The sequence below is a fragment of the Myxine glutinosa genome, chromosome 6 (genome assembly GCF_964187855.1).
Source record: "Myxine glutinosa chromosome 6, kmMyxGlut1.1, whole genome shotgun sequence".
Lineage (NCBI taxonomy): Eukaryota > Metazoa > Chordata > Myxini > Myxiniformes > Myxinidae > Myxine > Myxine glutinosa.
The window spans coordinates 82,716,443-82,729,704 of NC_136266.1; positions in this window are offsets into that span (position 1 = coordinate 82,716,443).

The window sequence follows — 13,262 nt, forward strand, 5'->3', positions numbered from 1 at the left end:
AACTATTCCGAACTCAAACTCTTCCCGAATCCTCACAAACGATGTGTGTCGTCACTTGTCCCAAAATACTATCCAAACACCCCATTCTCCACCATATTAGGGTTATTTAATAAAAGAGATCTCACATTGCATCTCCCCATGTGGGTTTATCTACAAATTGGCTTAAAAAACAATCCTGAACAAGAAAAAGAGCAATCAGAGATTGCAAACCCTCGCCAGGATGTATTTTCAGTGTTTTTTAAAAAGGCTTTTGTGTTAAAACAAATATGGCGGCCGAACCCCGTGACCGATGACATCATTATTTTTTTTTCTCCACCACTTTATGCCGACATGGCGCTCCAGAAATTTCATCTTGATTGGATGAAGGTTTCTACCTGTTGAATTATGACGTCATAGTGGAGGCACCTATGACGTCATCAACATATTTTATTCCCCATGGAGAGTTCTTTACAATGAGCCATGTCTAATTGTTTTTCCTATTCAGCGCTTTCAGAGATGAGGTGCAAAGTTTTTCGGTTTTTCCAAGATGGCGGCCGAACCACGTGACATATGACGTCATAATTATCGCGAAAAAAATTCTACAGGTGGAGTTGCACCTATGGTGAAAATGTCCTGTCAATCGGACCAACGGTTGCAGAGAAAATCATTTTTATTCTGTGCGGACAAACAGACAGACAAACGGACTCAAATGCACTACCCTCCCCTCCAGCGAGGGTAACTAGACCTTAAATTCTTCATCTGCTCTACCCTCTCCATGTTCCTGGAGCCAATTTATCCTTGGCAAGAGGAAATTGCTGATGATCAACACTCTTCCCTCAACATCTGCCTCTCCAAATTGTCCATGAACGCTCCTATGCCCATTTTGCCTCACGACATGAGCCCGATACAAGTATCCCTGGAGCACCTTGCACCACCTCTTAAATCCATCCTTCTCTCAACACAAAACTCTCTCTTACCCAGATCGCTAAACCTCCTCTATTTTCATTTTCCTGACCACACCGATGCATTTTGTCTCTTTCGAATTAACGTTTCTCTTCCTCCTGTAATTGTTTTTATTTATTTTTTTCTTCGCTGTCCTTACCAAACATGTCGGTTGCACTTCCACCCTCCTCGACCCTAAAAAGCTCCAATTCCCCCTGCGTGAAGCCTTGTCGCCCCCTTTCTGTTTAGCATGTGATCATTATTCTGGAATCATCCCATCTCTCCCCTGAAATGATTCCCATTGCTTCCTCAACGAAACACCTTCGAGTGTACACCATTTTTCCAACCACAGGTTGATATCTATGGCTTTACTCACAATTCACCATATTTTGTCCGATTCATATTTTGATACATAAGTTTGATACATATTTTGTCCGATTCATATTTTGATACATAAGGTTGATACATATTTTGTCCGATTCATATTTTGATACATAAGGTTGATACATATTTTGTCCGATTCATATTTTGATACATAAGGTTGATACATATTTTGTCCGATTCATATTTTGATACATAAGTTTGATACATATTTTGTCCGATTCATATTTTGATACATAAGTTTGATACATATTTTGTCCGATTCATATTTTGATACATAAGTTTGATACATATTTTGTCCGATTCATATTTTGATACATAAGGTTGATACATATTTTGTCCGATTCATATTTTGTCCGATTCATATTTTGATACATAAGGTTGATGCATATTTTGTCCGATTCATATTTTGATACATAAGTTTGATACATATTTTGTCCGATTCATATTTTGATACATAAGTTTGATACATATTTTGTCCGATTCATAATTTGATACATAAGTTTGATACATATTTTGTCCGATTCATATTTTGATACATAAGTTTGATACATATTTTGTCCAATTCATATTTTGATACATAAGTTTGATACATATTTTGTCCGATTCATAATTTGATACATAAGTTTGATACATATTTTGTCCGATTCATATTTTGATACATAAGGTTGATACATATTTTGTCCGATTCATATTTTGATACATAAGTTTGATACATATTTTGTCTGATTCATATTTTGATACATAAGTTTGATACATATTTTGTCCGATTCATATTTTGATACATAAGTTTGATACATATTTTGTCCGATTCATATTTTGATACATAAGGTTGATACATATTTTGTCCGATTCATATTTTGATACCTAAGTTTGATACATATTTTGTCCGATTCATATTTTGATACATAAGTTTGATACATATTTTGTCCGATTCATATTTTGATACATAAGTTGATACATATTTTGTCCGATTCATATTTTGATACATAAGTTTGATACATATTTTGTCCGATTCATATTTTGATACATAAGTTTGATACATATTTTGTCCGATTCAAATTTTGATACATAAGGTTGATACATATTTTGTCCGATTCATATTTTGATACATAAGGTTGATACATATTTTGTCCGATTCATATTTTGATACATAAGTTTGATACATATTTTGTCCGATTCAAATTTTGATACATAAGGTTGATACATATTTTGTCCGATTCAAATTTTGATACATAAGTTTGATACATATTTTGTCCGATTCAAATTTTGATACATAAGGTTGATACATATTTTGTCCGATTCATATTTTGATACATAAGTTTGATACATATTTTGTCCGATTCAAATTTTGATACATAAGTTTGATACATATTTTGTCCGATTCAAATTTTGATACATAAGTTTGATACATATTTTGTCCGATTCAAATTTTGATACATAAGTTTGATACATATTTTGTCCGATTCAAATTTTGATACATAAGGTTGATACATATTTTGTCCGATTCATATTTTGATACATAAGGTTGATACATATTTTGTGTGATTCATATTTTGATACATAAGTTTGATACATATTTTGTCCGATTCATATTTTGATACATAAGTTTGATACATATTTTGTCCGATTCAAATTTTGATACGTAAGGTTGATACATATTTTGTCCGATTCATATTTTGATACATAAGGTTGATACATATTTTGTCCGATTCAAATTTTGATACGTAAGGTTGATACATATTTTGTCCGATTCATATTTTGATACATAAGGTTGATACATATTTTGTCCGATTCATATTTTGATACATAAGTTTGATACATATTTTGTCCGATTCATATTTTGATACATAAGGTTGATACATATTTTGTCCGATTCATATTTTGATACATAAGGTTGATACATATTTTGTCCGATTCATATTTTGATACATAAGGTTGATACATATTTTGTCCGATTCATATTTTGATACATAAGTTTGATGCATATTTTGTCCGATTCATATTTTGATACATAAGGTTGATACATATTTTGTCCGATTCATATTTTGATACATAAGTTTGATACATACTTTGTCCGATTCATATTTTGATACATAAGTTTGATACATATTTTGTCCGATTCATAATTTGATACATAAGTTTGATACATATTTTGTCCGATTCATATTTTGATACATAAGTTTGATACATATTTTGTCCGATTCATAATTTGATACATAAGTTTGATACATATTTTGTCCGATTCATATTTTGATACATAAGTTTGATACATATTTTGTCCGATTCATATTTTGATACATAAGTTTGATACATATTTTGTCCGATTCATAATTTGATACATAAGTTTGATACATATTTTGTCCGATTCATATTTTGATACATAAGTTTGATACATATTTTGTCCGATTCAAATTTTGATACGTAAGGTTGATACATATTTTGTCCTATTCCCGGAAGAACATTGGAAAACACTACATCAACAATCCTTTGCTTTCAGTGGTCTCTTTTTCAAACCATCCACGTTTTTCCAATCCCATTTGCTCCATTATCGTCCAATGACCCAGACACTATAAATCGATGAAACTTCCTTCAACATCTCTTATTCCCACTCCTTTGAAACAACAACTGTGTGTGTGTGTGTACAATACTTCCGGCAGAATGAACAATCAACATATTTCAAAGTTTCATCATTTACCGAAAAGATCTCAGTGGTCTCTTTCCTACCGCCATTTGCAATGATAGTGGGAAAGAGAAACACTCAAGAGCTGGAGAGACCATGAGGCTGCAGGGAGAGACCATGAGATGCCTTGCCCTGGAATGCCACGAGTCTGACCAGTGGACATCATGCGACTTGGCTCCACACAGCACCAAGCACCAATGAGTGCATGTTAAACAAAGTTTCTGGTTAAATTCCAGCCGTGGATGCTCGTGGAATGCAAATCCTCAGTCTTCATTGTCTCCTGTTTGCCCGTCATCACGCCTGTCTGTCAGCCTGTCCGTCACTCGTTTCTCTTGTCCATGCCTCCATGTTCCCCCCATGAATTGCTTGTTATTTAACCCTTCTTTCACTTGCATCCCACAGGGCAGCACCTTCACTCATCCTCCCGATAAAGCATGCATACATGGCAGCAATTCTGACCATTTCATACCCTTTGACCCTCCAACTACTGAACTCAATTACAGAACCTTTGAGAACGATGGGAATTGGAATTGGAATTGGCGAATGAATCAGATTTGTATAAAACTACTCATTCTCTTTCCCACTGATGGAGTCATGATTATTCCCAGGTATGATGGACGTTTGTTTCATATGGATGCACACCTGATGACAATCTACTGAATTACACTTACTCCTGCTTCTTATCTTCGACATAACTTTTTCCTGTATCCATGAACATAAAATTTTCTTAAGTTTAATTCAATTTTTTTGAAGTTACAAAAATTGTGATATTTATTTATCATCGTTGGCATTTACCCAAACTGGCTCTGGCTAAACTTTAACCTGATCCGATCGCAAGATTAACTAGAACGCCACTCAGTAGAGCGCATACTCCCGCCGTGGGTCACGTTGGAATAGTACGATTCACAAAAGTTTAAGGGAGTAGTTCAGTGACAACACAAGACAAGACAACACAAGACAGACACTGCACAGATATTATATATATATATATATATATAAGATAATGTTAAAAAAAAAACAGGCAATTTCACTTACATTTTCGGATTCAGCGTCCAATTCTATATAAGTGAGTGTATTTTGAGGCACGTGTGACTTCAAATAAAATTGTAAGCCAGAAAAACGTTCGTTTCATTCCGTAGGGGTACAACATGTAAAACCGGCCCAAACGTCAAAACAAAACTCGCTCATTTTAAGTCGTACAAGCTAATGCGACCACTCATTCTTCTGGGAAGAATCCCGTGCACATCCTGGTCACACTTATAAGTCACCTAAGTCTTTATAAGTTCATCAAATACTGACACCGCGATTGACATTCGCTGAGGTAAATGTTGATATCTCTTCTGAGGTAAAAATAAAAAAATAAAAAAAACCGTTTTAAGGCATTATACGTATCAAACGATACATTTTATGAAACGGGAAACCAAATACACACTTTGGTGGTTTTAAAATGACAGAATATGTCTTTATTAGAAAAAACAAAATGAACATTGAAGACGACGCTGCTAACAAAATACACCGCTCTAACGCATAACCACGAGTTTAAACTACAGTTACAACAAATATGAAAACTATTTTTATATCACAATGTTAAATATATAATATATAGAAGATAATGTAAAAAAAAAAAAAATGAGCCCCATCTTCCAATGGTAAGCAATCCTTCAAAAAATTCCTGGATCCGGAATAATATCCTGAGGTTCACCAAAAACTAATCAATTCTTCCTTATCCCAAGGGCAATCATCCCACCAACTTTCATCCAAATCCGTTCAGAACTTTTCCAGATATCTTGTTCACGAACACACAAACACACGAACACACACACACACACACGATCGAATGGGGGGAGTAATAACTTTCTTCCTTCTGCCATTTACTCTTCCCTTCGGCCTTCGTAACGACGGAAAGATTTGTAACTCGCTTGTTGAAACAAGAAAATGTGATTACGATTGTGTTGTTTGTACGAGTATTGCTTGCTACATCTTTCACAATCCATAGCGATGAAGAAATTGAACATTTTGCGCAAAACCTGGGGTATGTGGCGTCGCATTTCCTTGGATACACTCACACATCTGAATGTGAAGCATCGACGGTGCAACGTGGTGGCGCCGTGGGTTGTGCAACCACGACCTACAAACATCAGCGGCGATGCTATCACCGTGAGAAAGTCTCTTGCCAAGCGAGCAGATAATGGCCCCGAGAATCGAACTACCCCATCCCTGCATTTTACGACAGGCCAACCATGCCCTGGGGGAAAAAAACCCCGAGCCCAAGCCCTTCTTTAACTGTGCACTTCCATGCTGAATACTGTTGGGAAGAGCAGAGCAAGACGTTGGTTCTGTTTTATTAATTACCCTACAACCCCCACCCACCTCTTCGACTTTGAATACCATATTGTTTCCATTGTTTAATCGGAAACATCTTTATCTCCTTCATGCACAGCAGGATTGTTTTGATGGCGTTCTCTTTCACATTCCTCTCCTGGTGGAAGTCCGGTGTACCTGCTGGTATTGAAAATCTCGATACGAGACGAAATTATCGAACATTCTTAGATTGACCCGTATTGTGGGAGAAGACGATCAGATCTCAGGTTCATATCTCATAGATCCTCTTGATTTGTGCATTGTTTGATCGCTTCCCAATGCCTGATGTCCTTATCCTGCGGCATGTGAATTATGCAGAAACTACACAATGAACCTTTTCAAATCCAGAAAACCAGACCACGTGCCGACATCAGGTGACGTGTGAGTGATTGAGTTGTTCAATGCTTGTGTTATACTGTGCAGGGTTTCAAAAGTCCAAAATTATAGAAAATATAGATATTTTTTTTAGATGATGGCTTTAAGGTGGATGGGACGTCATGGACTGACTAACGTCCCCTCCCTCCCCACAAAGTCCAGATTTAACGCATTTTATCCTTGGACACCAAAAATTAGTGGAAAAATTATTATAATACAATTAATAAGTGTGGGAAAATTACACGCCCAGACCGGGACTCAAACCTAGGTGCTCTGGTGAACCTGTGGTTGGGCAGCGAGTGCCCCGGAAGCAGTGGCGGAAAGAGTGGCAATTCCATGTGTGGGAAAATTGCATGCTTGGCCAGGGTTGCCCAGATGGCTCAGATGGCAGACAACTGGAACGGTTCACCAGAGGGCCTGGGTACTATTCCTGGTCTCGGCGTGTAATTTCCCACATATATAGATTGGTTATTTATAATACTGTTCATTTATATTATAATACAATTTTAAACGAAAACTAGAACGGCACTCGGTAGAGAACATCTCTCCGCCAGGCTGAACAGGTTACGCTTTGTATCCCACGAATGGCAGCATCTGGATCCAGACCGAAACCAAAATCGAATCGGCTTGTTCTCGTCACCAAATCAACTCATCCACCTAATTTTGTCATAATTCGTCCACAACTTTTTGAAATACGCCACAAGTCGTTTTGGCCCCATTTCTCAACTGTGAAGAATCACGTTTTAAAAAATCTCGTATTTGGATCTGAATCTTCACCAAAAACGAATCAATTCTTCCTTCTACCATAAGTCTTCCTTCAAAATCGAACTCACCCTTCCGTGGCGGAGGTAATAAATGATACATATTTTGTACAAATCTTTCATACTCCAACTGAAATTGCAGTCAACTGCCCACCTTTTTCCTAAATTTTCCAATTAAACAAAGATGTTCACGCCTATCCCACAAGACAGTCCAATAAATATCACATTTTGAATCCAAAAACTGTAAAAAAAACTATTGGACACTAGTCCCAAAATTTGGCATTCTCTATCCCCATTTATATCCTAAAATTGATTCAATTTATTGCTTTAAAAATCTGTGAAGAAAATGCTTTTTAAAGCACTATCTTACTGAATTATTTTATTGAATCGACTTCACAGCCGACTTATTATATACATTTTCTCACCTGAAATATGTTGAACATGATCCCTCTTAAGCCCCTGTCAAACCTTGACGATTTAGCCAGCGTATGCCGACGTATCAAAATTGAGTGCTGGTGTGTCATACGCTGGCATACGTCGACAAATTTTGTGCATGCACGAAATTTGTCGACGAGCTCGGCGTACTACGACGTATGCCAGCGTGCTTCAGCGTGCTCTTAACGTAGCCAAATTTTTCATACGTCGGCATACGCTGGCTAAAACGTCAAGGTGTGACAGCGGCTTTACATGCATGCAAAATCGTCCATGACTCTGCCAAATAATGTCAGGCATAATGAGGGCAACAGAACTTGCTATTCTTTCTGCTTTTAGTTTATGCTATCTGTTCGTGTAGTTGTAGTTATCTCCGCCACCAAAGGTGGATGGAGGTTATGTTTTCACCCCTGTCTGTTTGTGTTTGTCTGTGAACGAGATATCTCAAAAAGTTATGGACGGATTCTGACGAAATTTGGTGGAGTGGTTGGATGTGTGACAAGGACGAAATTATTAGATTTTGGTGAAGATCTGGATCAGTATCTGTATCTGAGAATTGTTTAAGTGACTTTTCACCATTGAGAGATGGTGGCAAAAAACAATAAAAATCAAGATATCTCAAAAAGCTGTGGACGGATTCAAATTAAATTTGGTGGACAGGTTGGGTGTGAGACAAGGACGAATAGATTCGATTTTCGTGAAGATTTAAATCCGGATTAGAGAGCTTTTAATTTCTTCAAGTGATTCTTCACCATTGAGTGATTATGGCCAAAGATGATATGTGGCATGGTATCACAAAACGTTGTGGACGAATTACGACAAAACTTGGTAGATGAGTTGGTTAGGTGATAAGAACAAGCAGATAAGATTTTGGTTCAGGTCCGAATCCAGATCCGGCCTATCAGTGGGCAGAAAACGTAAACTGTTCAGCCTGGTGGAGGTATGCGCCTTACCGAGTACCGAGTGCCCTTCCAGTTGTGAAATTTATTATAAAAGGGCTGTCCACCTTTCAAGCTACTGCTTATTTTGAAAGCTCTTCTGTACGATTATGAAATCGTTATCTATCTATAATTCCAGTAATCTCTGTGTGTATGTGTGTGTGTCTGTGTGTGTGTGTGTGTTTGTCTGTGACCGCTGTTTCTCGACAACCACGGGTCCGATATACTTGAAACTTGCCAGGTATATTGCTGGGGACCCGAGGATGTGCCTTTTCAAGGTTTGAAATTAATCGGACAAGTGGTTCCCAAGGTATGGTCACCGTACTCGCAAGCCGTTCGCTTTGGCTTTGCGAATGGACCAAACCATTTCATGTAAATAGAGGGGGGGGGGGGGGGGTTCTACCGTACTCGCAAGCCGTTCGCTTTGGCTTTGCGAATGGACCAAACCATTTCATGTAAATAGAGGGGGGGGGGGGGTTCTGTGGTCGTTACTGCCACGTGGTTTCAAAGTTTTTTTTTGTTGTTGTTGTTTGCACGCATGTTTTTTTGCACCCACGTACGGGCACGCCCTAGTTCATACAAATGTTGAAGTTCAACTCGACTGTAATCATTCAGATAATAAACTGGACCTGCAATAATATTTTGTCTCAGTACTGCTAAACGGAAGGATTTTGAAAGTTTCAAAAACGTGATTTGTGCTCTACAATGTTCAAGTACATACTTGAACTAAAAAAAAAAACAATGATTTTAAAGGTTGAATAAAAATTCCAGAAGTTTACCACTGTTGAAGTGTCTTACATGTTACATTAGTTATTCATGCCGGTTTTTGTCTTTATGACGTCATTAAAAACTTGGCATGATTTTCAATTTTGTTTGACTGCCTGACAGGCAGACAGAGTAAAAAAATTATCTCACTCCTCTTTGTGCATGTGTGGTCGGGACAAATTCAGAGCCAATGTACAGTACTTCTAAAATCTAAACGATGGGTTTGTTTTCCGATTCATGTTCTGATTCGTGTTCAAAGTAAAACATTAAATTGAAATAAAATTGGTCCTCGATCATAAACTTATAATATATATATATACATACATACTGTAGTGAAATCGTATTCGTACTGAACCCGGCCGGGGTGATGCTCGCTGCTCGTTGACACCGCTAGGGGCGTGACTATAAGACCCGCTGCTGCGGACGGTGCTCCGAGACTTCTCCTGTGACACGTTACATCTGGTAGACTCGCTAACGGTACGCCTGCATAGAATATCCAGCTTGCTTGCATTGAATGTTATGAATGGTCCCATGTGATGTCACATCGTATACTTATTGTATTTCCTATTTTACAGGATGATGTTATGATCTAAATGCAATTAAACCAACCCGTTGGACTAAAGTTGTGTGGACCTGATTGGTTTTCCACAACACTTAATTGCATTTATGATCTACCGACATGGCTGGCAACAAGACGCTGACGGTGTCCGTTTTCTGCGCCGACCCGCAAGCCCCGGATGGTGGCTTGCAACTGAAGCACTGGCTCAGAACATTGGAGAATCTTTTTGATGAGCCTGAGACCGCGCCGACGGCTGCCGCGAAGCTAGCAACACTACATTCAAAAATCGACTACCGGGTGTACAACTCTATCGCTCAATGCGCGACGTATGACCTCTCCATCGCGGAGCTCAAACGGCTGTACATAAAGGAAAAAAGCCCGGTGTATGCACGATATTTGCTGCAAACGCGACGTCAGCAACCCAACGAGGCGATGGACCACTACGCCCATGAGCTCCGGCAGCTCTTGTTGGACAGCGTCAGGGAGCCACGGACTCCCGCGCAGGCTCAGGATGATCGTCTTTTAGATGCCTTCATTGCAGGGGTCTCCTCCCAGGAACTAAGGCTCAAGCTCTTAGAAAAGACCGACCTGACCTTTGCTACGGCACTCGAGCAAGGGACAGTATACACTGAAGCGCGGATGCAATCGAACACCTATGATCGCACACGCCTCTTGGAGGGCACCACACTACACGCCCGGCCAGAGAGTGCTACCGCCGAGGACGCGGATCCGCTCGCTGAACTCCGGGATGCTCCGGAGGAAGACCCAGCCCTGACGGCTGCCGTTATGACCAGACCCAAGGCCTTACGCGGGGCCGCATGCTTTTTCTGTGGGGGGCCACGCCATGCCCGGGTCGTGTGTCCGGCACGAGACGCTATATGCCATTTGTGCTCGCAAAAGGGACATTACGCGAAAGTGTGCAGGAAAACAGCACGCGGCTCGCGGCTCATTGACTCGCGCGGTCGCGGTCGCGTGGGTGCGGCGACCTTGAATGGGCTCATTGCGGAGCCCGCGAGCCGAGCCCGAAACCCGGCGCCTTACCCGACTTCGAAGGGGAGGGCCCCTCTCTGCGGGCCCCTGGGCGCTCAGACGTCCTTGGCGGGCGTCACCGGACAGCCACCACCGTCTCATCCTCCATCGGGCACGAAGTACGTGTCCTTGACCAAACTTCGGGCCACGCAAGGGGCTTTGAAGCCTCGCCAAGCCCCAGCGGAACGTTCTCCTCGTGTCGTCCACGAGCTAACGGCGGCCCACGCCCCGACAAAGGCGATTTCAAATACTACGGAGGCCTTTTGCTGCCAAAAGTGTCAAAAGGCGATTTCGAATACTACGGAGGCCTTTTTCTGCCAAAAGTGTCAAAAGGCGATTTCAAATACTACGGAGGCCTTTTCCCGTCAGAATTGTCAGATTTTGAATCGCGAAACACAGGAATGCTTGGGAAAGCCCTCTGATGGCGTTAATGGATTCCCCATGGTCAACGCAGACTCCGGCCACGACCGCAAAACTGCTGCTGGCGTAGGATCCACCCGCGAGGCTGGTCCGACCCATTCGGGGGGCTGTCCCGCTCCCAGCAGCCTCGTCTGGCCTGGCTCAAGCCCTTATTCCCCTCATGGTCGAAGGCCATTGTGTTCGGGCCTTGGTGGATACAGGGTCTACGGATAGTTTTATCGACCAGCGACTTGTGCTCAGGCATGGATGGCGGATCTGGAGGTCTACGAGACGGATCTTCATGGCTTCCCAGGGGCTTCGACTCAGCACGAAGGGGGAATGCCGATTGAAACTCGTGCTAAAGGGACGGGTTTTCCCTGATGTACACCTTATGGTTTTACCCGCATTATGTGCTGATATTCTGTTAGGACACGATTTTCTTAAGCTGCATGGACATCTGGTAATGGAGTTTGGTGGGCCTGACACGCTTGTTGTGGGGGCGGACGACGCGCTTGCGGTGTGCGCCCTAGCGCAAATGGACGTCCAGCCGCTTTCGCTGTTCCCCAATCTAACCTCCGACTGCACCCCTGTCGCGGTGAAATCACGGCGCTACTCTCGCGCAGACATGCAATTCATTGCGGACGAAACGGCTCAGCTCTTGAAAGACGGCATCATAGAACCTAGTAGGTCGCCGTGGCGCGCCCAGGTCTTGGTGGTGCGCAGCGAGGCCCATCGCAGACGCATGGTAATCGACTATTCCCAAACGATTAACCGCTTTACACAGCTGGATGCCTACCCCCTTCCGGGGATGGACGCGCTAGTGCAACAGGTGTCCCAGTATTCGGTCTATAGCACTCTCGATCTCCGTAGTGCATACCACCAGATCCCTATCTCTAGGGCGGATCGTATCTATACCGCATTTGAGTCGGGGCAGCGGTTGTACCAATTTACGCGATTGCCTTTTGGGGTAACGAACGGGGTCGCTTGTTTCCAGAGGGCCATGGATGACCTCGTTGCGCGGGAGCACTTAACCGATGTTTTCGTCTACCTCGATAATCTTACGGTTTGTGGATATGACCAAGGGCACCATGATGCTAATCTGATGCGCTTCCTTGAGGTCGCGCAGCGGTATCACTTAACTATGAACGAGGATAAGGGCCAATACTCCCTACGCACGATAGATCTTCTGGGGTACACTGTGACCCATGGCTCTGTCGCTCCGGATAAGGAGCGTCTGCGACCTTTGCTCGACATGGCCCCTCCCTGTGATCGGGCGTCCCTGAAGCGCGCCCTTGGGCTGTTCGCCCATTACTCCAAATGGGTGCAAAGTTTCTCCGCGAAACTTCGGCCCCTCGTGGCCTGCGACACCTTCCCCCTGAGTCCGGCCGCATTGGCGGCCTTTGAAGGCCTTAAGGCCGACATCGCCCGAGCCGCCGTGGCGACAATCGACGAGAGCGGCTCGTTCGTCCTCGAAAGTGACGCCTCGGATCAGGCCATCGCGGCGACCCTCTCCCAAGGGGGGCGTCCCGTGGCTTTCTTTTCACGGACTCTTACCACCGCTGAGCAGAGACACTCGTCCGTTGAAAAGGAAGCGTATGCGATCGTCGAGTCTATTCGGCGATGGCGCCCGTACTTACTCGGGCGGAGCTTCCAAATCA